Here is a 26,642-nt window from a genome sequence, read left to right as displayed (position 1 = left end):
CTCAACTGGAGAGAGTTTCATGTTCATGTGGATGTGTCGTCAATTGCACTATGAGTAGTACTCGCACAACTAGGAGAGGTTGAGATTCATTAGGGGAATTTTGAGGTCTAAAATGGGCCTCCTAAGAAAAATGTATAGCCAAAATAAACTTTATAAGAACCAATAGGATTCAATATGATGATGTCAACCATGGGGGACGATTCACCATTTTTGGAATAAAAAGGTAGAAAGTTTAAAAAATAATATAACTATTTTTTCAACTCATATTTTCAACTTATATCCCTAAGGTTTTACTCAAATTTCAAGCGGGAGTACTCATTGAATGCAAAGTTTGATTCCTCATCCAAGGAGTACCCATGTTGCATACTTTTGATCGACCTTGCTATATGAAAAAAGGTAAATACATGAAAAAATGTTATTGCAATCACGCTTTTCATGTATTTCTAATTTTTCATGTAGCAGGGTTCATCGAAAATATGCAACATGGGTACTCCTTGGCTGAGGAATAAAATTATGCATCCAACGAGTGTTCCTACTCGAAATTTGAGTAAACCCATAGGGAAATAAGTTGAAAATACGAGTTGAAAAATTAATTTTATTTTTTTTCCCTCTAAAATTTGATGATGTAATCTAATATTATTTTATTATTTCCACTATTATTTTATAATTTCCTTAGGAGGCCCATTTTAGACCTCAAAATTCCCCTAATGGACCACCCTATAAATTTTTCCAGTAGGAAGCTATTATTGACAAAGTGGAATTACACCATAATGAAGACTGAAGCACTAGAAATGTGTATGCACTACAAAAGTTTAGGAATTACATGTTGGGTTAACATTTTAAGTTATACACTGACCATTCTAAATTACACTACCTCGTCAACGAGCCAGATTTTTGGGGGAGAATATTCATATGGTTAATGTTTTTCCAAGAGTATGATTTCAAGGTGATAATAAAGCTTGGGAGGCTAAATGCAGGACATAACCACTTATCTAGGATAACTTCAATTGAAGATGTAGGAAACATGAATGATGTATTAATAAATGCATTAGTTATTCAATGTCGAGATGGTATATGATCACTACGCAAATATCGTCCACTTCCTTAGTATAGGAACAACGTCATATGATTACATGGTTTCATAGAAGAAACAACTAGTAGTTAAGGAAATAGACTACTAGTTCATTGCAGGCTGTCTATACAAGATAGGTGTATATGGTATACTCTGTCATTATGTAGTATAACATGAAATCCAAGTTATATCGAAAAAGGATCATGAATGGATAGCCACATGACACTATGTAGGGAAAATGACCATGCTAAAGATTTTGCGGGCAGGTCTTTGGTGGTTGATAATCCATGTGACATGAAGGATTTCTATTACAATTATGGTGTGTGTAAAAGCGTAGGAAGACCCTCGCGTTGAGATCAAATTCCACTCCATTCGTAGATCACCTTATAGCTATTTGAAAAGTGGGCATTATATTTCATTGGGTTGATTAATCCTTTAGAAAAAATAAGTGGATCAAGTTATATCATAACTATGATGGATGTTTGACTCAATGGGTTGAGGTAGTGCATGTCAAAGATTGTAGTGCAAAGGCTATAGCATAATTTTTATTTGAGAATGTTGTCACTTGTTTTTGATGTCCTAACTTTTTTATGAGTGCCTTGGGAACTCACTTTTTGAATCAAATCATTGAAGCATTAACAAAGGAGCTTCGAGTACACCATCAGAAGAGCACCCCTTACAGTCCACAAGTGAATGCAACCATAGAGGCCTTCAGATAAATATTGGAAAATGCATTAGTAAATTTAAACAACATGAATAGGTATGAATAGACTTGTAGATTCCCATAGCTCTCTAGGACTATAGGACTACATCAAAGAAGCTTAAATTCCATACATTATTTTAGCTAGTATATGTCCACATTCTAGGTAGAGGAAAAATAACTACGACAGACCTTGTATTCGAAAAAAGAATTAGAAAGAGGTATGTTGTATAGGATCAGAGTGTCTACGATAGAGAAGATCTAGGACTTTGGGAATACTGAGAGGGAAAGAGATGAGAGGGTCATGCAGAGGAGGAGTGCTTTCACTAGGGGTGGATAATTGTCCCATGTAAAGGGACTTCCACCTTATATAGAGGATAGAGTTGCCATAATAGAGGAGATGTTAGGGAAGCACATAGTCAAAGTATAAACAAAGAGGAGACAAGGGAGGAATAATACCTTATCAGTGTAGAATATACATTGCATCACATTTTCCAAGCTATGGACATCCCCTAGATCGAACCTACAACCTGCAAGAACCCTCATACGCAAAGGTAAATTCTTCTTTGTTTTTCATATTTTCTCATTTAGTAGAGTTAGATCAGCATAGACATTTAGATAGTGAAAGTGAAACTAGGGGGAAGAAGAAGAGACAGTAGGAGAAGGATAGAGAATTGGGTGAAGTATCAAATGTTACCTTGCCCTTGGTAGAGGATTTGAATTACAGGAAGGAAGGTACAGAGCGGTAGAAAATGGTTGGTGTTGATTCTAACCTAAGGTTTCCAATCTTCCATGAGACTGGGATAGAGGATCCCAAGAAACATTGGATCATCTACAACGTTCTGAGGACAATTAATTGAATTTTGAATGAGCAAATGAGTATTGTGTAATTGGAAATGACTTTTTGGGACTGCTCATTGGGATGATTCACCATTTTTGGAGTAAAAAGGTAAAAAGTTTAAAAAATAATAAAACCATTTTTCAACTTGTATTTTCAATTTATATCCCTAAGGTTTTACTCAAATTTCGAGCGAGAGTATTTTTGGATGCAAAATTTGATTCCTCATCCAAGGAGCACCCTTGTTGCATACTTTTGATCAACCCTGCTACACGAAAAATGAGAAATACATGAAATAACATGATTACAATCACACTTTTCATGTCTTTCTAATTTTTCATGTAGCAGGGTTCATCGAAAGTATGCAACAGGGGTACTCCTTGGATGAGGAATAAAATTGTTCATCCAACGAGTTTTGCTGCTCGAAACTTGAGTAAACCCATAGGGAGATAAGTTGAAAATATGAGTCGAAAAAATAATTATTTTCTTTTTTCCCTCTAAAATTTGATGATGTAATCTAATCTTATTTTATTATTTCCACTATTATTTTATAATTTCCTTAGGAGGCCCATTTTAGACCTCAAAATTCTCCTAATGGACCACCCTATAACTTCTTCCAGTAGGAAGCTATCATTGGCAGAGTGGAATTACACCGTAATGAAGAATGAGGCACTAGAAATGTGTATGCACTACAAAATTTTAGGAATTACATGTTGGGTTAACATTTTAAGTTATACACTAACCATTATAAATTACACTACCTCGTCAAACAACCACTTTTTGGGGGAAGAATATTCATATGGTTAATGGTTTTCCAAGAGTATGATTTCAAGGTGATAATAAAGATTGGGAGGCTAAATGCAGGACATAACCACTTATCTAGGATAAATTCTAGTGAAGATGTAGGAAACATGAATGATGTATTAATAAATGCATAGTTATTCAATGTCGAGATTGTATATGATGACTTTGCAAATATCATCCACTTCCTTAGAATAGGAACAACATCATATGATTACATGGTTGCACAGAAGAAACAACTAGTAGTTAAGGCAATAAACTATTAGTTCATTGCAAGTTGTCTATACAAGATAGGTGTGGATGGTATACTCTGTCATTATGTATCAAAACATGAAATCCAAGTGATATCGAACAAGGCTCATGAATCGGTAGCCACAAGACACTATGTAGGGAAATTGACCATGCAAAAGGTTTTATGGGCAGGTCTTTGGAGGTTGATAATACATGTGACATGAAGGATTTCTATTACAATTGTGGTATGTGTAAAAGCATAGGAAGACCCTCTCGTTGAGATCATATTCCACTCCATTCGTAGATGTTGGTCATGGGATCCCCCGCAATAGGTTTTGGAGCTTAAAGCCCAAGTTTTGGTCAATTGTATTGTAAGACTCCATGAAGTACGGGCGTGGAGAACAAAAGTCTAGGATGAGTCATAGGGTTGTTCACCCTAAGAATTGTAAAATAATTTAAAGTTTTTTCGGCCTACCCATGGTCCATGGACCATGGGATTGTATAAATAGAGCAAGGATCTAAGTGTAAAGATAGTTTTTGGCAAGAAAGTAACATATAGATGCGAAGGCATGGTTAGAGCATAGGGGGAAAGTTGAAATGTATAGGTTCGTGGTAGTATGAAGAGGCTCTGCAGCTAAGTGTGCAAAGGCCTAGTAGAGTCCGCAGCTGAGCGCGCGGACCCCTGTAGCTGAGTGTGCGGGGCGGAGTCAGGTCTGTATTTGAAACTGAAAGTTAATAAAGAAGACTATTCTGTGCATCTACTCTTGAATCCTTATTTTGAAGTTATACATTGCTGTTACTCTATTTATTTGTTGCGCGCACTAGATGAATACTCGTATGAATTCTTCTATGTAAATTTAATCTAAGTAATCAACTAATGGAGACTAATTAAGGAAGACTTGAGTAAATAACACAGGTCGCACTGCGACTAGAACTACACAAAGACAGTATCACAGGGTGCAGGGTGCCTGGAGGTGCGCATAGCACAGTAAGTGCGAAGGTTGGACCACGTACCAATCACCACATATTAGGCATCCCCAGGGTGCGAAACTTGGTTCTAGCACCCTCCCATACTACTTCGGGTGAGACCTCAGTCCGCGCTCCACAGATTGTTTCTGAAAGGGACAGTAGTACTGGGATTTGCTTCGCTAAATCACTTATGAACCTAGGTCAGGCCCCACTAAGCCAAAAAATACTTTTTTTGCCGGGACTGGGATCTGCATAAGGGATGTCTGATGTCGTGCCACTGGAGCCCAACAAAGAAGGAAATTGAAGAGTGGTTGGACAAGAATATTCATGAGTTTGCGACACAGGAAAATAGAACTCCACAAGTATCTGAGAAAAAGTGGCTGGGTCGCTACGTGTATCCAGAAATCCACGAGATTTTCTTTGCATCCTTTCCGTCTGAGCTGCATGAGTGGATCGCAAGGTTAGCTGACAGCTAAGGAAGGTGTAGGCTTGACGAACCAATAGTGTGGACTCCGGAGCTAGTGTCCAGACTAGAAGCCTCAGAGGATAAGATAGCGTGAGATATGGACCACTGGCTTGACCGAATAATAGGAGGATTTATCATTGAGTTTGTGGTAGACACGACTGTCAGTTACAATGAGGTAGAGTGACGTTTTCTCAAGGGACCACGAGGTAAGGATATTAAATATTTGAATACCTAGATTAAGATGCTATTGTGTGAAAAAAGGGTCATGTGAAGACATTAATGTTTGGGACAATGCGAAGCGGAAAGATCTATAGAAGCGGAAGTAGCAAAGAAATAGAAAATAGTCCCTTAATTTCACCCTTGTGGGAGAGTGAGGATGAGCTCACGAAGGTTTCTCCAAGAAGCACTGTCAGTTTGATAAAGCCGCAAATCCTGCGGTTACCACCTCCACCCACACCACCACCCACTTCACCTCCCTCACCTCCATCTCCACCCACTCCACCTCCACCACCTCCATAGTTTAGTATGGTGAGTGTGATCAAACTACCAGTGTTCAAAGAAGTAGGGAATGAGGATCCAGACTAATTCCGGTTCATGGTAAGAGCCATATGGGAACCACAAGGTGTCACAGATGACAATATTAAGAAGGCTACATCAATGAGCGCACTGTAGGATCGTGCATTAACGTGGTATATCAAGCACTCTAACAACTACCTAGACACAGGGATAGTAGAGATCCAAAATGCATTCAACAGAGAATTTAGCAGACCAAAATTAGAGACGCAGTCAATCATCGAGTTTAAAGCGATAGAGATGCTTCCAGATGAGACTCCCTGGGGTCTGGACCAAAGGTTGAAGAGTATGATCCGCAAGGCCAATATGATGCTAACGGATGCACAACATTACGCATGGTTTGTAGCATCTCTAACACCACACTTGAGGATAGTGCTGTCACAACAAAAACTTTCTACCTAGGCCGAAGCATTGGAAATGGCGATGAGATTACATAAGACCCCAATACAAGACCCTGGGTTGGGAGTTTAAAAAATCCACATGCAACTATAGAATCTGTGTTTGGAAATGCAAAGCTTGATGCAGGATAGGGCACCACAGCCAGAGGTGTGCGAGGGATTATGGTGGATAAAATGAAAAGGCCAGGGTCATGACAAGGATCATTGTCCAGTGTTCGTGAACTACTTGGTAGGAGGAGGGCCAATTCCATTGAGACTGGAGGCGCAGGCAGGGCCAAGCATGACACCTTCTTTATGGTGCACAATCTATCAAATAGGAGGGAAACAAATGATGGACAATTGTCATTTTCTGCAGAAATATACACAGAGACCCTAGTAATTGTTTTGTAATTTCTGCAAGTCGGTAGGCCACAATGAGCACACTTGCCACAGTTACGAGCTAATGATGGATCAGAACCTAGCCTATAGGATACAGACCAAAATGCGAGCCCTCGACCCAGATGCAGGGATGGCGTACGCTAGATTTCAAGGGCGAGGTCGGGGACGAGGTGGAATGGGACCAGGAAGAGGATGCAAACAATTAATTTTATACAATTGTGGAGGACCAGGGCACTATTCCTGTGACTATACCAACTCAACGAGGATATCCTATACATACTGTGCTCAATTTGATCATGAAACAATAGACTGTCCTAGGTTGATCATAGAGATGTGCAAAAAAGGGGTATTCCAACCTCCCCCAACTCAGAATATACAAATGATGAGGTCTGAACCGTGCGAAGAGGACCCGAATGTAAACATGATGCTTAGAAGTGGTGCGACCATGGGAGAGGATAAGGGAAAGCAGCCAGAGGAAAGTACATGGGTTCGCAAGGCTTATGCAAAGGAACCCGAGTTTGACTTAGAACGTGCAAAGGAGACATTCATGGAAGCTAAGAAGAGCTTCATGGAGGCCTCCACTTTAGGTAGTAAGGATCAACCAGAGCTAGGAATGGATCCTTCAATGCTTACTACCTTTCTGGAGACATGCATGAAACTGCTACGTGACAACAAGGCAGTTAAAGGACTACAGGAACTGATCACCAGGTGCGTGAGGTCAGGGGAATTGCGCGTAGTCTGGAAATTAGGGAAGCATGCATTGTGCACTGGAAGGGAGATGAGGTTGACTGCACAGATTGGCGAGTATGAAATGGATCAGGTAATCCTAGATTTGGGTTCTGACATGAATGTATTACTGAAGCAAACATGGGAATGCATGGGCAGGCCCACGTTACAGTGGTCCCTTATTCAATTACGAATGGCAAACCAATAGAAGATTTTTTCCATGGGAAGGTTGCAAGGGGTAACAGTTGATATTGAAGGCACGAACACACAGACAGATTTCGAAATAATAAAGATTGTTGATGACAGAAACCCCTATCCCGCATTTTTAGGAATATATTGGGCCACCAATATGAATGGAGTCATCAACCTGAAGAAGCACAAGATGATCTTCGAGAAAATGTCATTATGCGTAGTAGTCCCACTGGACCTAGCCAAAGGAGTGCGCTACACTAAACTAGTGCACGACGACGATAGCGACGGTGATCTTGATTTTATTTACAATATAATTTTGTGAGACCAGGATTGGGTGAATTTGACTATAGATGGGAGGATCTCGTGGGAGCGCGAAAGCTCTTGCACTTCAGATTCAGATGAGGAAGTAGAGCGATGGAAAAATCGATTGCACGAAGTAACGACGCTGAATTGCAACATGATGGTTAGATCACTGCATTGCATGATAATAGAGGCAAGAGAGATATCGACATATGATGGATTGACAGAGGTTGATGAATTCTTGAGTAAATTTGAAAGCACAGTACCGGAACAACAACGGTTCAATGCGTTGAAATGGGCACTGCACGCAACACCCGCACGATGGTGGGGTACACATCAAGAGAAATTTGAGGACTGGCATGGAAGTAGAAGGAGGATGCGCCTACAGTTTGGAAGCCCCCAGCTTTGAACGAGAGTCAGGCGGCAAGGACGAAGCAACTTGCATGCCCACATGTGTCAATGGGTACAAACGTGTGTTGTGCAGCCCACTCAAGCACACCCCAAATTCAGGATCGAAAATCAGAACAGGACACAACAACAGGAGAGGCGACACACACCAAAACGTTCCATGTAGAAGCATTCAAGAAGGTACACGGAGTCCTAAACAGGGTTCACCAAGCCGGACGAACTAACTGGGACCTCGTGTACTAGCGGTTCGATGGGCCTATAGGGCTATGTGCAAAAACCTGAGCATAGAGATGATTCTTAAGCTAAAGAGCAGAGTTGAGACCATAATTGTGGAAGAAAGGAATCATCCCGTAATAGCCCTCATAGGTGGGATAGTACGCGAGGACCAAGATGAAGGAATTATGAAATTACAGGAAGCCATTCGGCGAGGGAACCTTAAACTTCATGAACTTGAAGAAGATCGGGTATGGCTGAGGAAGAAAAGCATATTAATGGACGCAAAGATCAACAAACTAGAAAATGAAATCATGCAAGCATGTCACGTCGATAAAATAAGAATGACAGGACAAGATATGGGTAGCCATACTACTACACTAGAAGATTGCCACCGAGAATTTGTGTCTCTGCTACCATGGCTGCGATCACACCTTACCAGACAAAGTAACCAGGGGAGTGCACCGCATAAGGAAGAACGCGTGGCGCTAATTGTCATGAGGGTAGTTGAGGAATGCCCACAGACTAGGATGGAAGGTGAATTGAAGCCTCACACAAGTGGTGCGACCACCTGACTATCTGTAGGAAGCACAGTCTCAGTGCTCCAAGCAGTTGAAAGAGAGCGCGAGACTATAAAAGAGTCTATATGGGAGCTGCACGATAAGGAGGTTGCGCTCAGGGTCAGTATGTCACAGGCATCGCGCCCGCGCATAGGGCCTGCGCTGCCACGCGGGTAGGCTGGGAGGTGACCGTTGGTGTCACTATTCACAATAAGATGTCTATTTTAAGGCAAAGAGGAGTGGGCGACGAGCAATTAAGACATGAATTAAGAGTTATATTTGGGACAATCTGCCGCCAAGAAGGCATTAATGACTCAGAAGTGGGGGGAATGGTTGAATTCAAATTTAAAAGATGCTATAAAATCCCCAGGGCTAGCCACAAGGAAACACTTGGTTGTTTGAGAATTGAGCAATTACAGAGTAGTAAGCGCCGCGTACTCTTACCACCTTTGCCTATAGACACGATGACTGCTGCTAGAACAAGAGTGCGATTCATCGAAGATACTGCGGAGCCCCATATGGCACTTGAAGAGCCCAGAGAGGTGGCAGTTGCACCAGAAGTTTCAAAATCACCACGAAAGTCATGGCAGAAGAAAGATAAGCAGACTATGGGCCCAGTCCATGTATCCCTAAGAGACCCACGATTCGGCAAATTGTCAATGGAAGAAAAAGGCAAAGCTGTCATCATTGAATCAAACGAAGAAGAGGAAGACTTGTAAGCTATAATCGCTCAAATTGAGGTGTAAGACGATGTGGAGGAGGATGACTCACCAATGCCTTCCGCAACAAAGTTACCTACGTATGTCCCCCCATGGAAACGGAAAGCTAAGATATCGAAAGACCTGGAGGCCACGAAGAGTGCGCTCCAGACCCCACTCCTCCCCGACGCCATAAGGTTTGAAGGTTCGCCTTTGGGACAAGTACCTACCATGAAGTTCGAGGATTGGGACCTAACAAACAATGAGAAGTTCCCGCACCTAGCCACGGAGAGTTTAATGAAGCAGAATTCAGAGGGGCCCGAGTTGCAAAAATGATTGCGCGGTGTGGAGAAGGCTGGGTTACTCCATCTGCGATGGATACCCCACTACCATCGCGTGCCCATCACCATTTTCATCATCAAGCAGCTGTTGTGCCTAGTGCATGATGGGTATATCTGGTTGGAGGAGCATATTCCCATCACAGCTGACCTAATTCACAAACTTTCTTGACTATCCTTCAAAGGACACAACCCCACAGCCATAGCGGGAAAAAGCAATGACCTGGCCCTCACAGAAGCTATGAGGCAAAGTATAAACTAGAGATGAAAAAGAGGGGGTATGCAATCACAAGCATTAAGGACAAAGGGATGAGCGTAGCTACTCAGCTGTTGGCCGGCATGCTGATGAGGTAATTTTGCTCCGACAAAGTACCAGCATCTGTGATTGCACTGGCAGAGCAGTGCGTGGAGGGGGTATAGTTCAACTGGGCATAGTTCCTCTACGAGAAGTTTTTGACGAACTACAAGGAGGACCAGGAGCAGGGAAAGCCCTTCCACTACGTGTGGTTGTTCTTATCCATCTTATTGGTTGTAGGGGAACTATCAGAGGATAGCCAATTTCCCAGTATTGAGCATGATCTGCTCGAAGCCGTGAGGTACACCTCACTCTGGGCTACAAAATACGCGAAGAGGATTCGCTAGATGAAGGTGTTCTGGGTGTTCATGGAGGTGAGCATCCAAATATGGATCAACTGAAGGCCGCGCCTATCTTCCACAGTTTATAATAGCTTGCAAAGCTCGGAAGAGTTCAAGGCAGATATGCATAAACTGTATATCCGGGCATGCAAGGGTCCACTGCAGAAATGGGTGAAGCTTCTGTTCATCGCAATGGATGATGGGATCTTTGCAGTGATGGATTCATGGCCTCCAGAGTGGCATGCCCTGGACTTGGAAGGAATGGAGAAGACTGCATCCCAACAAAGGAAAAAGGACACCAAGTTGTGCATCGCGCAGCTGGCTGAAAAGAGGCGCCATGAACAAGAAGCAGCTGCATAGCAGAAGACGACCAATGCAGCAACAGTGGTGCAGATGGCAGAAACCACAACAGCGTGAACAAAAGAGATCGAGGAGGGCCAGGAGATGTCCATGGTGCAGCAAACCAGGGAAGTGGACAAGACAGAAGAGTGCGCAGACCCCAGTTCAACATCGACCCAACTCAAGCGGCCTTGCGTCCTTGAGAAAAAAGCTCCTAGGAAGAAGGTGAAGGTGACAGAGATGTCTGTTGACCCGATCACGCTCATACAAGGTGATCTGTTTGACATCGGTGAAATGTTTCGCGAGGTCACAAAGGACACACTCCAGGAAATGAGGATGGAGCAGAACACTGTGTTGGGGGCACATAGTGCACAGCTATAAGGCTTACAAGTACAACCCCTCCAAACAGGGACAATGGCTCTATACGTCATAGCAAGAACCACAGAGGCTGAACAGGCACTGCACGCCTGTAGGGATAACCCTTTCGTGTTGCCCGAAGGTGCCCTAGTAGTAGTAAGCGAGGTTGACCAAGCTGCGATGAGCAGCATGAAAGGTGTCGGCTTAAAATTGGCAGTCCTACCGCATGAAACCTTGTACCAGTTACAGGATGGGATCATCGTAGAGCTCTATGCCAGGGAAGACCGCACGATCCAAGTCTTGAATGAGCAGAAAATCAACATGGATTAGCTCAGCCTCCAGTGTGATGAGTTGGTTGCACAGGCTCGCGGACTGGAGCAGGCAGTAGAGGATGTGTGTCAGAGTGCCCGAGAGCTGGTCATGCTGGCAGAGCTACCAGCAATAGAGTGTGCCACCAATTGGTGGTCAGAGTCCGCTAGGCCAAGGAGGAAATAATGAAGGTTCAATTGGAGCTGAACCTACATATCGCCAAGCTACAGTTGAAGGCACAGCCCTCCATGCCCCCAAAAGTCAAAGATTAATGCCGCCAGAAGTCAAAGAGAAACACACCCACGCTATCCAAACGGGGTTGGAGCAAATTGTCCAAGTGGTACAGGGCTGCACTGAGATGTTGGATCAAGCACTAACAATGCTTACATAACTAAAGTAAGATCCAAACCTACAGAACCTAGAGACATAGGCACACGAGTTGCAAAAGGAGTATGACAGTGTTTGGGGGACCATATAGACAGTTGTCCTTACTCAATGACTCACCAAACTGCAGCAGGCAAGGGCACTGAAGGACCAGTTAGAGGTCATGCAACAAAAAGAAGCCTTTCTTAAAGCGCGCATCCAGCCATGGATCGATGAAGCTTTCACGATCACAGCTACTATTGAAGGAAAGTTGGCACAAATGTAGAGACTTTATGTGGTTAGACAGGAATGTCACCTTGCTCATGAAGGTTCATAGATATGCGTGCAGTAAGTACAGTAGACAGTGGAATAGTGTGCCGCAAACACCCAAGCTACGTGAGACCTACTGGAGGGCATTCGTGCCATGATCGCCGCACCAACAGAGTGACTCGGGATGAGTCATGATGATTGTGTTGGGGGCTTGTTGGGCATGGGATCCCCCGCAGCAGGTTTTGGGGCTTAATGCCCAAGTTTTGGTTAATTATATTGTAAGACTCCGCGAAGTATGGGTGCAGAGCACGAAAGTCTAGGATGAGTCATAGGGTTGTTTGCCCTAAGAATTGTAAAATAATGTAAAGTTGTGTCAGCCTACCCATGGTCCACGAACCATGGGATTGTATAAATAGAGCGAGGCTCTAAGTGTAAAGATAGTTTTTGGCAAGCAAGTAATAGATAGATGTGAAGGCATGGTTAGAGCATAGGGGGAAAGTTGAAGTGTATTGGGTCATAGTAGTAGGAAGAGGCTCGGTAGCTGAGTGCGCAGAGGCCTAGTAGAGTCTGCAGCTGAGTGCGCGGACCCCTACAGCGGAGTGTGCAGGGCGGAGTTGGGTCTGTATTTGAAACTAAAAGTTAATAAAGAAGACTATTCTATGCATCTGCTCTTGAATCCTTATTTTGATGTTATACATTGTTGTTACTATATTTATTTACTGCGCGCACTAGATGAATACTCGTATGAATGCTTCTATGTAAATTTAATCTAAGTAATCAGCTAATGGAGACTAATTAAGGAAGACTTGGGTAAATAACACGGGTCGCACTGCAACTAGAACTGCGCAAAGATAGTATCACAGGGCACAGGGTGCCCGCAAGTGTGCGTAGCACAATAAGTGCGAAGGTTGGACCACGTACCAATCACCACATATCAGACATCCCCAGGGTGTGGAAACCTAGTTCTAGCACCCTCCCATACTACTTTGGGTGAGACCTCAGTCCGCGGTTCACAGACTATTGCCGAAAGGGCCAGTACTACCAGGATTTTCTTGGCTAAATCAATTCCGAACCTGGGTCAAGCCCCACTAAGCCAACAATAGATCACCTTACAACGGTTTGAAAAGTGGGTATTATATTTCATTGGGCCAATTAATCCTTTAGAAAAAATAAGTGGATCATGTTATATCATAGCTACGATGGATCTTTTTACTCAATGGGCTAAGGTAGTGTCTATCAAAGATTGTAGTGCAAAGGTTGTAGCATAATTTTTATTTGAGAATGTTGTCACTTGTTTTGGATGTCCTAAATTTTTTATGAGTGCCTTGGGAACTTAATTTTTGAATCAAATCATTGAAGCATTAACAAAGGAGTTTCGAGTACACCATCAGAAGAACACCGCTTACAATCCACAAGTGAATGGAACCATAGAGGTCTTCAAATAAATATTGGAAAATGCATCAGTAAATTTAAATAACATGAATGGGTATGACTCGACTTATAGATTCCTATAGTTCTTTAGGCCTATCGGAATACATCAAAGAAGCTTACATGCCAGACACTATTTTAGCTAGTATATGGGAAGAGGAAATGATGCACATGGATTTCATATTCCCCAATATTCACATTGTTGATGTATAAAAATTGATGAATTCAAATGTAGTAAAATAAACACTGACAGAGTTATTATAACTAGAAGAGGATATATTCATCACCAAGTTTGACCAGAACATGGAGAAGGCTACAGAAAAAAATGTGGCATGATCATCACCTTAAAAAAAATAGTTCCATACTAGAAATCTCGTGATACTCTATGATAGTAATTTCTAAATCACCTTGGGAAGTTTCAAATGCTTTGGTTGTGACCATATATTATCAAGTATGTCTTAGATGAAAGGGTTTTCCAACTAGAAAAACTGAATGGAGAACCCCTCGAAGGATTTTTTAGTGGGAGTTGGCCAAAACTATATAGAAACAATTGATCCATTCCATATAGTTGATCTCAGTGTCTAAAGAAAAAAAGAGAAGAGAAATATTGGTTTTATAAATTTCTTTGTTTTTTCATGTAGAAGGAAAGAAGGAGAAAACCCCAAAGGCTTCATGAGCATGGAAAACATCACGAAATATTTTTACAAAGCAGAAGTTGGCACAATGCAGTGAAATCATTGTGCAATTAGGTGAATAGATAGCTAATTGGAGCACCCAGTACCAAGAATAAATAGAAAGGCGAACTATGATTTGTTTTCAGTGATGATAAAGGGAACTTGAACAATGTAGCAAAAGGTGTTGAAAAAGGCATGTGCCACCCAAGTGGATTGGACATCATGGACCCTCACTAAAAGCAACATTAAATTTATTATAGGTAAAATCCATTCAAAATTGGTGGCTCTGATGGAAAGGTTGTTGACATGAATTCCAGCCTGGCTAGGTCCACAAAATAGATTCGTTTCCTACATAACCATCCTATCTAAGATCAGTGAAATTCTTACAGGATTTTTCTAGAATCAACCAAATTTATTGTAGTGGAAAGGCATGTAAGGAACATAACTAGATATTATTTCATTCAGTTTAGGATTCCTAGTGTGTATTTGCAACTATGGAGCCAAATTATGAGCACAAAACAGAAAGAATAGAGACCACAGAATTATAGTAGGTCATTTAACTATTAGACACAAAAACCACAACATTGTCATCAGTACCAAAGGAGGTGAGGACAAAGAGTGTTGGCTTTGTACCACCTCCATAGCCATATATCAAACCCAAACCTTAGGCACCTAAAGAGACAAAGTATGAATTTCTTACAACTCTAATTCTACCAAACGTCATCAAAGAAGGCAACATGCCCGAGATGGTGGATAAGCTAAAGTACAATGACTGTGATACATAAGACTTGAAGGAGTTCCCAAAATTTTTATAGGATAATTATTCTAGGAGGATTAACTAACCAAGCCAACTAATGGTTTTTGAGGTTCAACAGTAAGTCAAGTGATTGAAAAAGTTGGTTGTACTAAAGTTATTTCATATCTCGTACTTAGGTAGGAGTGCAGAGATCAAGATCTACATCAAATTGTTATTATGCTATGTCCATGGTGGACTCCTTTTCTTGGATGAGCTTATCAAGATCAACTCCTACCTCATTTCTAAGATTATAAGGTTCCCTATTGACGATGAAGATCCATAGCCCCTATTTAACAAGAAAAATGAGAAGGAAATGTTGAACTTTCATGAGGAAACAATGTGCATGATGAAATAAATCCAAGTGACCTATGGAATAGAAGAAATGGTCACCTTCATTATAGAGCATTACTTGAATTGAATCAAATAGTTTTAGGTGCCCCTGAATTGCAAATAGATCATGAAGGTATTTATAAAGGTTGTGAACTTGGAAAGAATATCAAGAAATCATTTCCAAGTAGTGAAAATAGATATAAAGAAGTCTTATATTTGATACATTCTGATGTGTGTGATCTAATTCCTATAAGATCACTTGTAGGGTCATTGTATGATGTGAGATTTATTGATGACTTCTCCTATAAGACATGGATCTATCTTATGTAGACTGAGAATGAAGTCCTCACAAGGTTTCAAGAATTCAAAGCTGAAGTGGAGAACTTAATAGGTAAGAAAATAAATATTTTGAGATTTGACAATGGAGGAGAATACACCTTGAAATAACTTGTTTCCTTTTGTAAGAAAGATGGGATTAAGAGGGATTTTGTTATCCCCTATAATCCAAAATAGAATGGTGTAGCAGAATGAAATAACAAGTCCATTGAAGAATTTGTCAAGTCCATGATGCATGATCGGGATTTGCCAAATTTCTTATGGGGATAAGCATCATTGACAATTGTATATACTCAAAATCAAAGTCCTCGTCGAATTCTCAAAGACATGACTCATGAAGAAGTGTTCTCTAGATGAAAACCATAGGTTAGACATACAAGAATCTTTGGTTTCCTTGTCTACATTCATGTTCCTAAGGATAAAGGGAATAATATTGAACATTTAGGAAATAAAGGAATATTTATTGGTTACTGTGAATCATCAAAGGCGTATAGAGTCTACATTTTAGAGAAGATTAGGAATGAGGTCAATCGGAATGTCACTTTTTTTGAGAAGGTGGCATATTGGAAGTCTAAGTTTCCATGGATTCCTATAATGAAGAAAAGCATAAGGATTAGCATTTTAGTTCTACAGAAGGTCCTATAGAGGTAGAAGGGCCTCATGCACCAATGGAAATAGTTGTTCTTCCAAAAAAATACCAGCATGGCTTAGATGTATATTGGAAGAAGTAAAAGGACATGAAGCTCTTGATGGCACATCTAGGGAAGTTAAGAAACATAAAATATTTTCTAGTTATGTAGCTCTCATTACTAACCTTATTGATGTAGAGCCTTCCACTTATGAAGAAATATCTAGTTGGCAAGTGTGGAAGGAAGCCATGAATGAATAATATCAATTGATCGTGAAAAATGATGTTTGGGAGATTATGCCAAGACTAGAAGGGAAGTAAATAGTGACTTCAAAGTGGATATACAAGATCAATAATGGTACAGATGGAAGTATTGACAAATACAAGGTATGATTCATGGCTAGAGGGTTCTCCTAGAAAGAGGGAGAAGATTATGATAAAACCTTTACTCTAGTTGCTAGGTGTGCCTCCATTAGATCCATGGGAAGGAATCCCATGCTTGCAAGTTAAAGAAGGCCTTGTAAGGACTCATGAAATCTCCAAGAGCTTGATATGCTCATATTGACAGTTATTTGATGAGATTGGGATTTACCAAGACTAAAGTCTATCTAAACCTTTACTTTAAGGTTGTGAACAATGCACCTATGATCCTCTTACTTTATGTTGATGATTTATTTTTGACATGTGTTGAGCCTCTTATAAATAAATGTAAGAAGCATATGGATTTTGAATTTGACATGAATGATCTGGGGTTGATGCATTATTACCTGGGATTGGAAGTATGGCAAAAACCTAGTAAGTTTTTCCTTGGTCGAGGAAAGTATGTTATTTAGATCCTTTATAAGTTTAGTGTTAGGGTCCAACCCTAACCCCCTTACTTATGTAATAGAGTTGAGTCATAGTTATACTTAAGTAAAGAGTCAATAAAACCCATATTAATAATTGTAAGTGGTTGACCCGCATTTAAAGAAGGGACTATAGTTAGTTGCAAATGGGCCATGGTATTAGATAGATGGTATTAATAAGAAACATGGTATTGACCCATGGTATTGCATGTATGAATCCTATATAAAGGATAGAGACTCCCCTCGAGGAGCATCGTGTCTTATTTTGTAATTGAGCCCAGCTCTATTGGAGGTTTCCCCCTCGAAGAGGCAAGTGAACGTTGCTTTCCTTTCTCAATAATAAAATACTTTATGTTATTTCTTATTGTTCTGTGTTCTGGGTATATTTCTTCACATATTTGGTATTTTGGTATCTCCTTGCAGGTCAAGAGCATAACAAGTGGTATCAGAGCACTTTCCAGGGCCGGTGGGATCTCCATTTTTAGCAGAATTTTTTTTGGCTAGAGACGTGTTCTGGCGTCTTTAAACCACTGGATCTTGAAACCTTGCCATAGATAAACCGTCGGCCGTCTTGCTGCTACAATGCACTAAGAACAACACTTGGGGAGATTACTCGCACGTATGATAGGGTAGTCAAGTTTTACGGCTAAGGGTACGGTTAATCCTCCTTGGTTAGTGCCCTGAAAGATTTGGCCGAGTACTACTGTCAGACCCTTATGTATATTACGATCTATAGCACCTGACACTCCTTGAGACCATAGTTCCCTTGTCTCTCTCTAGATCATGCACCATCTTTGCCAGATCAGATCTAGCAAGTGGGGTTTTGTCACAACCGCAATAATCAGTTTTGCCATTCAGATATATTAGATCTGGCAATTAGATCTATCATATCCGCCATTCAGATCTAGCCATTTTGGTTCTGTAGCAGTTGCCACAATCAGATCCACCATTCAGATCTAGCAGTAGGGGTTCGATCACTGCCACATTCCTACTCATACTTTGCAGCTGAGGGCTCGCCAACAGATCTGACTATTTGTGTGGTCCCCTATACTTGGGCGTGATTCTCACAAGACATTGGGCAGAATTTACTTTTCTGGGATTCGACTACTACAGTATTCCTAAGTGAGGAGTAAAACTCCTTTCGAAGTAAAAAAAAGGTCTGAGACCCTCCTGGGATGCTTATAGGAGACTTAGCCCATAAGAATCAGGTCGATAGGCTGAGAAAGTTGGTACCATTCACTTGTTAGCGTCAAACTTTCGGGTGGTCCCAAAGTTTATTTTTTTCGCAATAACGACAAGTGCATCGGATCGGTGCATGGTACAAACCATAGATCAAGCTATGGCCAATGAGAAGATCAACACCCTTGAACAAAAGTTGGACGCATTAACGAGGACGATCCAGACCTTAGTTGACATAATCATAAAGGGCAAGTCAGGGGAAAAATCAGAGGCATATGCTTTTAATGAAAACATTGAGGGAGAGTCTAGCCATTCTCTTCACCTCTTTGGAAACCACAACTATCCCAGCCACGACCACCCAAGCTGGACATGTATAAATTTGATGGCTCTTATCCGGCCACATGGCTAACACAAATGGAGAAATATTTCACATTGAATCACATCAGAGATGATGCAACTCAACTAAGTGTGGGTAGCATGTACTTGGACAACGAAAGATGGAAATGGTGGCAGTGGCATAAATGTTGCTATGGAAGGCTTGTGACTTGGTAGGTATTCGCAAAATCCCTTTCAGATCGCTTCGACCATGAATCTAATTTTTTGGTTCATCTTACTAAGCTCCGACAGACAGGAATAGTGCAAGAATATATTACAGCCTTTGAAGCCTTAGCCTTCCGCACAGGAGGTCTATGAGATGAGTTCTACTTGGAATGTTCTATCAGTGGTCTCAAAGAAGCCATACAAGCCCACGTCTGATTGCAACACCCAATCTCATGGCTGGATGCTTCCAAGATAACGCGTGAAGTAGAATGCATGTTAGCGGCCCAATCGACTCGTCCAAATTTCATAGCCAAGGGTCGCCCCACCTAGGCTCCAAGCACTACCCAAACACTTAAGGTTCAAAAGGTGTCACCAGCGGAAATGGCGGAAAGAAGAAAGAAAGGATTGTGTTACTACTATGATGAGAAATACTCACTGGGGCATAAATGCAAGGAACCCGAATTCTTTCAAATTGATGCTACTGAGCACAGTTCATCGGAGGAAGCCCCACCATTTGAGGAACCAGAGGAGGAATATGAGGACAACCAACTAGACAATGCACTTCCAGCTACACAGGATGAACCAGTTATCTCGCTTCATGATTTGGCAGGGATTTCTTCGCCCCAAAATCTCAAAATCAAAGGTTTTATTAAGCATCGCCCTGTAGTAGTCTTGATTGATAGTGGCAGTATGCATAACTTTATCCATCAAAGAGTCGTTGAAGTAGTGCATTGTTTTGTCAAATCAGTTTCTAATTTCCAGGTCCAAATTGCTGATGGGGGGACAATGAAATGTGAAGGCCATTGTGAAAATGTCAAACTTCAAATGGGGGATTATCAGCTAAAGACCCACATGTTTGCCATACACATGGGAGGGTGTGACATTGTCTTGGGTGCTAAATGGTTCCGCACACTCGGCCTAATCACAATGGATTTCCAGGAGTTATATATGAGCTTTAAGCAGAACAATGACACACGTACCCTCTGCAGACTCTAGGCGAGTGCTCCCTCTATCATCATCTCGCATAGGATGGAAAAATTGTTAAAAAAGGGCCACCATGGAGTTATAGCCCAATTTAATGCCATCCAGGCCTTCGAAACCACTTCTCTTCATATTCATCCTGAGATGCAATAGATCTTAAACAACCATCTTCCAGTCTTTGACAAGCCTCATGAGCTTCCACCCTCGATAAGGGAACATGATCATAGCATTACTTTGGTCCCAGGGGCCCAACCACCAAATGTGCACCCATATAGATATCCATTCGCCCAAAAGAATGAAATTTAAAAAATCATCAAGGAACTCCTGGAAGTAGGCGTCATTCATCCTAGCATTAGGCGTCATTCATCCTAGCATTAGTCCTTATTCATCGCATGTGGTCATGGTGCTCAAGAAATATGGGGAATAGCATATGTGTCCAGACTTTGGGGCCCTCAATAAGCTGATGGTCAAAGATAAATTGCCCATCCCGGTTGTCAATGATTTGCTGGATGAACTAAATGGGGCTCAATTCTTTACTAAGCTCGACCTTTGCTTGGGCTATCACCAAATTCGCATGAAAGAAGTAGACATTCCAGAGACTTCTTTTCAAACTCATGAAACCCATTATGAATTCATTGTCATGCCATTTGGCCTTTGTAATGCCCCATCCACTTTTTAGAGCCTCATGAACCACCTGCTCAAACCATATCTCAAAAAAATTGTCCTTGTTTTCTTTGATGACATCCTCATATACAACCACACCTAGGCCACACATCTTTAGCATGTAGATCTACTCTTGCAACTGCTCTGGAAGCATAAATTATTTGTCAAGATGTCCAAGTTCTCCTTTTGCATGGAATAAGTTGAGTATTTGGGCCACATTTTGGGGTGTGAAGGTGTCAGGGTGGACCCCAAAAAGATCTAGGCATTGCAGGATTGGCCACAACCAAAGACCTTGAAGAGCTTGAGATGATTTTTGGGTCTCACGGGCTACTATCACAAATTTTTCTGCAATTATTGTCACATTGCTAGACCCCTCACTCACCTTCTCAAGAAAAATTCATTTCTCTAGAATGATGAAGTGCAATAGGCATTTATAACTCTCAAACATGCCATGTGTTCCACTCCTGTATTAGCACTACCCGACTTCACCAAATCTTTTGTGATTGAATGTGATGCTTCAGGTACGGGTATTGGGGTGGTCTTAATGCAGGAAGGTCGACCCTTGGCCTTCACTAGCCAACAACTAAGTGGGACAAATCTGGGACAATCTACCTATGAGAAGGAGATCATGGCGATCTTATATGTAGTAGATACCTGGCGACCATACTTATTGGGGCGGCGTTTCCAAATCCACACAGACCATGAAAGCCTTAAATATTTTTTGGAGCAACGCCTATCCTCGCCACAACAAAATAAATGGCTCACCAAAATGTTGGGATATGAATATGAGATACTTTCCAAGAAAGGGCACAAAAATGTCGTAGCAAATGCTTTATCATGCCAATTTGAGGAGGGAAGCACCCTGCTCCCAATCTCCCTTCCTGTTCTAGAATGAATTGAAGAGGATTGCAAGGAATGGTTTTCACATCCTTTACTCTCCCACCTCATTAATAAATTGCAGGCAGATCCAAATTCCATAGCGGACTACTTTTGGCAGGATGAGATTCTTTGCTACAAGGACAGAGTCATGATATCACCAACATCCACCCTCAAAAGTTGCATTTTGGTAGAGTTGCACTCATCTCCCACTGCAGGCCATTCAGGCTTTCAGAAGACTTATGCTCAAACTTGACGTTCATTCTTTTGGACAGGTATGAAAAAGGACATTCTTACTTTTGTAGCTGAGTGTGACGTATGTTAGTGCCACAAAGGAGAAACAGTCAAATCCCCAGGCACATTAAAGCCATTGCCCATCCTGGCCTCAATTTGGATGGAGGTTTCTATAGACTTCATTATGGGTCTTCCGAAGTCAGGAAAAAAGTCAGTCATCATGATGGTTGTGGATATACTTTCTAAGTATGCTCATTTTTGTGCCCTACCCCACCCTTTTACATCAACTTTGGTGGCTCAATCTTTCATGGACCATATCTTCAAATTGCATGGCATGTCCACTTCCATTGTGTTTGATCATGACCTGATCTTCACCAATAACTTTTGGTAGGAACTCTTCAGGCTACAAGGTACCGAACTACAACTCAATACTTCTTATCATCCCTAAACAAATGGTCAAACTGAAGCAGTCAACAAATGTCTAGAGACCTACTATAGGTGTTTCACTTCAGAAAAGCAAAATCTATGGGTGCAGTGGTTACCTCTAGTTGAATGGTGGTATAACACTAACTATCATACCACTACCAAAATGACTCCATATGAAGCAGTTTATGGTCAACTCCCTCCTTCACCTACTTCTTATATCCAAGGATGCTCGAAGGTACAAGCAGTAGATCAAATCCTACAGAACCACACAACCATGCTAGCCCACCTCAGAGAGAATCTCCATCAAGCTCAAAACCGCATGAAGCAACAGGCAGATCAACATTGTTCAGAACGCAAATTTCAAGAAGGGGATCAGGTATTTTTGAGGTTGAAACCATATATGAAAACATCACTCAAAGACAAGGGTTGTTAGAAATTATCTCCAAAATTCTATGGACTGTATCAAGTACTTTAGCACATCGGAGAAGTAGCCTACAAGCTAGCTTTGCCACCCACTGAAAAAATCCATCCAGTCTTCCATGTCTCATGCCTCAAGAATGTGATTCGGAACCATTGCTGAATTCAAACCCGTCTAGCGGAATTGAATGAAGAAGGTTCAATCTGGCTCCAACCTAAACATGTTCTTGACACGTGATAACGGCACCTGCGCGGCCGCACGATTAAGGAAGTCCTCGTCAAGTGGAGAGACAACTCTCCAGAAGATGCGACCTAGGAACCAGCCACTGTCCTTCAGCAGTTTCCGCAGCTTCAACCTTGAGGACAAAGCTATTCTTATGGGGGAGGGCATGTTAGGGTCCAACCCTAACCCCCTTATTTATGTAATAGGGTCAAGTCATAGTTATAGTTAAGTAAAGAGTCAATAAATCCCATATTAATAATTTTAAGTGGTTGACCCACATTTAAAAAATGGACCACAGTTAGTTGCAAATGGGCCATGGTATTAGATAGATGGTATTAATAAGAACCATGGTATTGACCCATGGTATTGCATGTATGAATCCTATATAAAGGATAGAGACTCCCCTCGAGGAGCATCATGTCTTATTTTGTAATTGATCCCAACTCTATTGGAGGTTTCCCCCTCGAAGAGGCAAGTGAACATTGCTTTCCTTTCTGAATAATAAAATACTTGTCGTTATTTCTTATTGTTCTGTGTTTTGGGTATATTTCTTCACATATTTGGTATTTTGGTATCTCCTCACAGGTCAAGAGCATAACATTTGGTATGATGGATTTTAAATCCATGGATACTCCCATGGTGATGAACTTGAAGATGTTAAAAGGCTTTGAATCTAGTTTTGTAGATCCACTCATCTACCAGTGATTGATTAGCTCATTGATGTATTTGGTTAACACCATGCTCAACATTTTATTTTTTGTTAATGCCTTGAACCATTTCCAAATTGAACCGAGGCATGAGCATTAGATTGCAGAAGAACACATTTTGAGATATATACGGGGTATAGTGAGCTATATTTTTGATAAATGTTGTAAACATGGATGTACATCTTCAAGGATATACAGATGTTGATTGAGTTGGATGTGCTAAAGATATCAAGAGTACCTTGAGGGTGTGCTTCAAGTTGGTCTTCGCTATGATATATTACATGAGAAGGAAGTAAAGGCCAGTTGCACTCAGCACTATAGAAGAATAATATATTACAACAAATGAAGCATGTACAGACAGAATGTGGCTTTAGAAGTTGTTTGCAAGTTTTCTCGACCAAGTGTTGGAACCGATGGTGATACACTATGATAAATTGTGTGAATCTTTCATAAAATCTTGAGTTCCATGACAAGTCAAATCATATTGAGATTAAGTACCACTACAATTGTGACATGGTGTAGAGAAGAGTGATAAGCCTCGACTACATCTCCATGTACGAGTTGATAGTAGATATTCTGACAAAGCCATTTCCCAAAGAGAAGTTCATGTACTTCAAAGAGAAGCTAGGGATTGTGTAGATTACCTCTCTCATTGATAGGGAGTGCTAACATATCTAAATCATAGATGGACATCCTCTCGATAGGGAGAATAGTTTGAGAGGCCCAGAGTTCTCAATAGCTAGGGTTGATTAAGTGCCTCTCAAAGGAGACCCAATCACACACTAGAAAAGGTTGTAGTGAGCTTTGTTAGTATTTGAACCTGATTACACACTAGGAAGGGTGTAGTGAGGTCTTAGACCTAATCACACAATAGGGAGAGTGTAGCAAGGCCCTTTATCATATGGACCTAGTCACACACTAGGGAGGGTTTAGTAAGGTCCTTTAGCATCTAGGCCTTACCACACACCAATGAGGATGTAGTGAGGTATTTTAGCATCTAGACCCGATCACCAACCAAGGAGGGGTTGAGTGAGGCCTTGCCCCAAAGTGCTCAAAAGGAAGGGTGAGTAAGTGCTTTCTAGTTGAGGGTCTTAGCATTTTGGCTAGGGAGAGGCCTTAGGATTTGAGGATTGATCACTCTGGAGGAGTGAGTCCTAACACTTTGATGATAAGTCCATGGGCTTCGTACCACACATATATTCCCACTAATGGATGTTGATGATAGATGATGATTTGATATAAACTTTTTATTTATAGAAAATTTTCAACTTGGGAGCATCTTTGATAGTCATTATGAACACATCCCTAGTTAAGAGGGATTATTGAATTTTCAACTATGGTTGGTCTTCATAATGTGTATTTGCACACTTGATGTACTTGTATTAATTATTTTAAATAATTTTTTAAATGATAGAGTAAAAAGAAAATTTATTTTGAATCAAAGTCCCATTATGACTTTTAAAGGAAGAAAATTTGAATTTTGAAATTAGAATTTTTGACTTAAAAGGTTTTCAAGTCAGCCTCCCTCCAAGTCAAGTCATCCCAGGGAAAAGGACACAACCATTCGATCTAACATGATACTATATAAAGGAAACTCTACCTCCTCCACAAGGGAAATTCAGATATCATCTCATAAGCATCTTTTGGGCAAGAAAATGAAGGATAGAAAGTACAAGGAGGACGAAAAGGGATGAATTCATCTCTTATTTCTCTCTCGTTTAGCTTCCACATGAAGAACAATAAGTTTGCATGTGTAACAAGAAGTTTTCATTAGGAAGAGGAAGTGCAAAGGTGAAACAGGAAGTTTGTGTGAGGAATAGGAAGTACACATGTGTAACAGGAAGTATTCATAAGGAACAAAATGTGTGCATGTGTAACAAGAAGTCCACGTGAGTAACATGAAGTATTCATAAGGAACATAAAGTGCACATGTGTAACAAGAAGTGTATGTGAGGAATAGGAAGTGTCCATGTGTAACAAGAAGTCTACATCAGTAACGAGAAGTGTGCATGAGTCATAAGAAGTTCAAATGATTTGTAGGGAGCCAAAATTCTGGATTAGATTGGGAGGCTTGACTTGGAGGGGTGAACCAAGTTTGACCATAGGTCTAGGTTTTCCTATTGTTGAACAAAATAATTTATATACTAAAGAAGGTTACTGGGTTATTCCCCTTGGTGGGTTTTCCTGGGTTAAATATTTTCTTCATTTTGCACATTGTGATCTCTATTGTTCTCTTGTTCTTGTATGGTTGAATTTCTGAAGTATATTTATTGAATGATATATTGAAATAACTTAAAATAAGATCAACATCAAAAGTGATTATCATTTTTACATAAATATTGTGCTATTTTCTATTACACTAAGAAAATCAATAGGTAGTGGCAAAGGAATTTGTCAAAAAATACTCAATTGTTTGCGAACAACATGGAGTGGTAGTCAACATCATAGATGACAAGTCTATGAGGTTGGCCACACAATGGATGGCCTACAAACTATTGAGGGAATGAATGAAGGATTAGTTCCCTGTAGGCATAGTCACGACCACTACCAAGTGGGTTGAATGTATTCATATGAAGTGGGAAACATTCATGGTTAACCAGTTTATGAAATATTTTCTTGAAGCCCAAGACAACAATACAGAGTTTTACCACTCCTCGCTTCTAATTTTGGTATCCCTTACAAGTTGGGAGCTTCAAAATGATAGTCAATTTCCACCATCATAGAAGCTATATTACGTCATGATTAGGTTCAAATATCACTAGTATACTACAAAAGAATGGAAACAATCGGACAACAACATTGCATCCTATATTTGAATGGAGGTTATCAGTTATGTCATTAAAAAGGCACCTCGGATCCATGTCCAAAATATTGAATCATATAAGGTAGTGGAAAAGATTCATGTCAATCCACACCACATGTATGTATAGGCCCATGCATACTCAGATAAGTAATGGTTGAATTACCAATACAAGCTTTCTGAGATGACAGTGTCACAGTTCATCGATGACTACCTAGAAAAATGGCACATACCATCCATTGAACCGTATCCAGAGGAACATACCATTGAAAGTAGCAAGGAGGAGGATCATAAAGATACACAACAAGAAGGGAAATATACACCATAATAGGTATAAATTTTGGATTCCCCCTCATAGGAACCCAAAGAAAAGCACCTCAGAACACCACAACTAGAAATTGCCAATGAGTAAGTAGCACAAGAA

Source organism: Pinus tabuliformis, chromosome 5_1, assembly GCF_031772625.1.
Source record: "Pinus tabuliformis cultivar Carrire ecotype Pingquan chromosome 5_1, CPIR1, whole genome shotgun sequence".
Lineage (NCBI taxonomy): Eukaryota > Viridiplantae > Streptophyta > Pinopsida > Pinales > Pinaceae > Pinus > Pinus tabuliformis.
The sequence above is the reverse complement of the archived record's forward strand: the minus strand, read 5'-3'. Positions refer to the sequence as shown.